Here is a 5,059-nt window from a genome sequence, read left to right on the forward strand (position 1 = left end):
TGTGAAAACTTACATACTATGCACTAACACCAACACATAACTTACTGCTCATTCACTTACTGCACTTCACAACTTGATACACTTCACTTGGGGGGACTTTTTACACTTTGCATGCATGCACTTTTACTAAACAAACACTTTACACTGAATCACTCACATTGAAATACACTTCTCACTTCACTTCAATTGAACACCTTTTCACTTGGGATAATACAGTGTATGGTACAGGTTGAATTTCTTGACTACACAGGATGTTAAAGTTGTATTGTAGTAAAATATTGCAGCGATGACATTCCAAAGATTGTGTTCATATTTCTTGGTCGAATGGTTAATGATGTGTTCTTCTCATGCTAAAACAAGTCACAAAGATAATTGCCCTTATTGATAACAAAATAGTCATGTTTTAAATGGAATTGTGTTGTTAACAATTAATGTAATAATTGTTAATTATTACATTAATAATTGTTAATTGTAATATAAATGTTTATAGAGATTGAAATAAAACTGTTTTAAAATGACAAATGTTGAACGGAATTGATGTTAAATTTAATAATGTTGATTTTATAAGATGAATTTTTGGTTTCATGTTTTATGTTCATTGTATTTTCTATGAAACACATTTTCTATGAGTCACAAATGTTTTATTTTAATAACTCAAAACTTGATAGTGAAAAATGTTTATTTGATTTTATCCAAAAACTTGTATTGAATAATTTGAATACTGTTACATTATTTGAATGTTGTTACATATCTGATAATGCTGAGATGCTGTGGAGAGGTTGGAGCCTTGTTGTCTTTGTCTTGCCCGGTCTGTCATGCTGTCCACCTGTTGTTTCATTGTTGGGAGAGGTACATCCAAGCAACTAGACAACTGTTATCAGCCCTGCCCGACCTACCTCAACCCATGATAAGGACTAGCCAACCTGAGGGACAACTATGTTGCCAAACTTCTTACAGAGTTGCCAAGTCTACTGCTGGACAAATTTATCTTCTTAACTTAACTTTCTTAATTTAACTTCAAACATGATAAATATCAAAAATGCTTAACTTATGAAATTGTATTTTAATGATTTTGAACTCAGTAAATTTAATTGTTTGCAAAGATATTTTTAAATGGATCGTTTATAAATATAAAATATGTACTTACTGTTTAAATTCAGGGGGAGAGAATTGTACCATATGTACAATAAGATGCAAATTTTCCTGTTAGTTTAGCTTCAGTCATTCATGTAAAAGACAAAGCAACGCTCAACAACCAATCAGATGTCTAGTTAGTTTCTTGCACAGATTTGTTTAAACCAAGGTTATATAAGGCCCTCTGCCACGTGCTGCTGTCTCTTTTACAGTCAGTTTTTCATAAGTAAAGTTGTTTTAAATTCAGTGTTTAACCCCATTTTGGGTAAGTTTTTCTTTTTTCTAAATTTAGTTTAGTTTTGTAGAAGTCTCCAAATTAAATAAATGCCTTGCTTTCTCTTATTTAAATTCACATATTAAAATTGTAAATTTTGTTAAATTCCAATTTAAAATCAGTAGAAATCCATCAGTAGACAAAGAACTAAAAGATTGTTTTATTTTCAGGGTTTTTGATAATGTTCACTAAAACATAAATGATAATTGAAGAATGAGAAAATTTGTTAGAACAATGTCAAGTAAAATATAATTATTTAATACACAAGATCGAAGCAAGATGTTGATTTATTTGTTTATTCCTTAAAGCTAAATTGTGCCTATTTATGAACTTTAAAATTAAAGGGTACACTATTAACATTTCACACACAAATCACTTGTTTACCCTCCCTGTTGCAGCAAGCCTAAGTACTCGTTAAACCAATGCAATTTAAATAGTGAATAGATGTTTTATTTTTAAGGATATAATTTAGAGTAAATCCAATTAGGCAAATGTAAATTCGCTTAGACTGCAGGTTTGCTGTGGCGGGTGTATTAATGGCTTACATCTGTTCAAATGGTATATCGGTACCTAAGTGATAAGTCATCAAGTAAAAACATGTTGTTTGATTTTCACACTTAATATTAAAATGACCACATATTAGTTTCAGAATAATGTCCGAACCATCAATAATATCTTACTACAAATAAATTGTTATAATTGTAAACTATTGCAAGTAAGCCTTTGCTTGTCTGCATTGGCGAAGTTTTTGCGTCCCTTAATTGTGCAGGGTATTTAAAATTTAAATCCCTCTGAAGTACGTGTTCTGTAAAATAAATCCCTCACGTACGACTGATTAAGCAGGTCAAAAATCACGTAAATAGGGAGACTCCCTTTGTGTAAGGGGAGAGACAAAATCCCGTTGTCATCCCTTTTTCAGCCATTAGGCCTTTTTTTAAAGGGTAGTTAACGTTTTTTGCTTCTACTTTTGTTCAGACTTTTTTTGGGCTTTGATTACCGTCATGATCATTAATTAATAATTTTTCAAAGTAACTTTAGTAAAGCTACGATATTTAATAGAAGATGTTTTGAAAAGTACAAAAAACTAATTACTATCTTAAAAATGAGTTATTTAAATATTACTAGTGGACCATATAGCATAAATTTCTGCTTTTTAGCTATGTGTAACATACAAAAATACATACTTTTTCACACATTTAGTCGCAGTCTTCTCCTAACACGATACATTTCAACACTGCATTGCCATTCTAACCTAATCTAACCTACTGTAAAGGCAGAACAAAACAATCAATAAACACACAAATACGCAATGTTTACATCAGCTGGTAAATTTAAAACAACTAATAGAACTGTAGCAATACTTCCATTAGAAAATAACTGGAACTTTGGTGGCCTTTGGGGAAGAACAGGGGTAATTATTGACACTTCTGATATTTTTCCCACCGTCCTTGGACCTTGAAGCTTTAAAATGAATCCACAACAGCCATGCTACTTTTTTCCTTGCCCGAGGTATTTTGTGGGGACCGATTCGCTTAAGGAATTAAATATATAGATAGATTAAGGAATCTGCTGGGTCATGACATACAGACAGACAGAAAATTTGTATAAGACTTGTTTCGGCTTCTTGTGTGTATAATAAGTAAAAATAAGCAAAAAATATATAATCCTGAGCAATGCACAGACAAAACTCTAACTTTATTTATATAGATATATAGGGCAGGAGTTAATAATTACGTCGAGGCTATACATTTTGTTATTGATTCACTTTGAAACAAACATTTGCTCACTAACAGAGTTATGAGATTTATGTCCATCAGTAATCGATGAGCTACTGATTTGTGGGTTTAACGTTTGTACAGTGTGATTTGGCTGTTAGCTTTGGTAAGCTACTCTGTATTGATACAGCAAACCAGCGTGTACAAATTATTGTTAGTCATCCAACTGTTAAATGCAGTTTTCGATCTAAATATTAAAGTTGGGAAGTTTCTTAAACTTTTGTGGTATTAAAAACGCGTATATGTTTTGGAAGACCCCACTTTTTCTTCAATCCTAAAAACAAATTTACTTACAGCCACAGAATTTAAAAAGCAGAGAAACTACTTCTTAAAATAATACCCCCACTGCAGCAAACCTGCAGACTAAGCGAACTTCCATTTGCCTGATTGGATTTACACTAAAATGTCTCCTTAAAAATATCACATTTATTCCCTATTGAAATAGCATTAGTTTAACGAGTACTTAGGTTTGCTGCAACAGGGAGAGTAAAAAGGTTTTTTTTGTGAAATGTTAATAGTTTAGAATTAAATGAATGCATTTTCCAAATTTGATCAAAATATGTTCATAAACAAGCAAACTACGACAGTTTATTTATTCTCCATTAGAATAACATGGGAATTTTAAATTTACAGTTTTTTGGAATTTTCTCAGTAACCATTAGGCGTATAATAACGCTTCAATATACTAAATTATTAGTTTTTTTAAGCTCTACAAAATGGTTTATTTTTACTTAGAACAATTTTTATATATTTTTTGGGGTTAATATAGAAACTATAGAGAACTTAATAAAACATAAAACCCCCATAAACCCCTGTTCCCATAGTCCGATCCTGCTGGTTCGCGAACTCGTTCGAATAAACGTAGGTTTACACGTTTGTACCAAATTTCATCAAAATTGCATGATTTTTACTTGAGTTATCGCGCTAACACATATATATATATATGAATTTGAACGGATGGTGTTTTTGGACTCTAGGGACCAAAACAATTTACCTATACGGGAAATTCGCTAAAAGGTACAGACAGAAACAACTACATATCTCCATCTTAAATTATTAGAATTTGGTAGCTAACACTTTATGGTCGAAAAAAAACATTCACTATTTTTCAAGCCTAGGTTGGGCACTTTATTTCCTTGTTAAGGGTATTAGTAAAACAATGCCAACCTTGGAAAGTCTCCGTCTTTATAGTAAGGTATTTAATTTTAATATTTGAAAACCCTACTATCTAAATGTTCTTATTTTCAATTGCAGATTGGAAAATGACAACACGAACCTTTTTTTACAAAAAAATCCATAATCCTTCACATGCCGCGCATATTTAACTAAGTATTAACATCAGCATTGCTCACTCCAATGTGTGTACATTAACATGTTTTAACATCTGTCTATATTATTAGTATACATTGGAGAATAGTTTGTTAATGCATGAGTTAAGTAGAATGATAAGTTCACTCTTCAACCAATACGGGTTATAAGCTAACGACATACTATAGAGGCCATTATTGGATTCTGTACACGTAAAGCCTTAAACACTAGGAGCCCCATCGTCCATTCGTATGGTTCTTATTTCCTGCAATGTAGGCCACGTGTGACTCGAATGCGTTGAAAACTACATGATGCATTAGTTAACTCAGTTTGCATTGACATTGACATCAGTGACGGGATGTTTACTTAACAAATTACTTACAAACATTTGGTATGTTTAGGTAAAATATATTTTACCCATATACAATGAACCTGGTGAAAATCAAAATAAATAGTTGATGACACAGGCTATTTCGTGATATAACTAAGTCATGATGAAATATTACATTTTATCACTAGGGCCTAAAGTGACTTTTTCGACACGAGCTCAAGTTTTATGATCGAGGAA

Source organism: Macrosteles quadrilineatus, unplaced genomic scaffold (genome assembly GCF_028750875.1).
Source record: "Macrosteles quadrilineatus isolate MER2022 unplaced genomic scaffold, UCM_ALF_1.0 Scaffold_9__3_contigs__length_116548681, whole genome shotgun sequence".
Lineage (NCBI taxonomy): Eukaryota > Metazoa > Arthropoda > Insecta > Hemiptera > Cicadellidae > Macrosteles > Macrosteles quadrilineatus.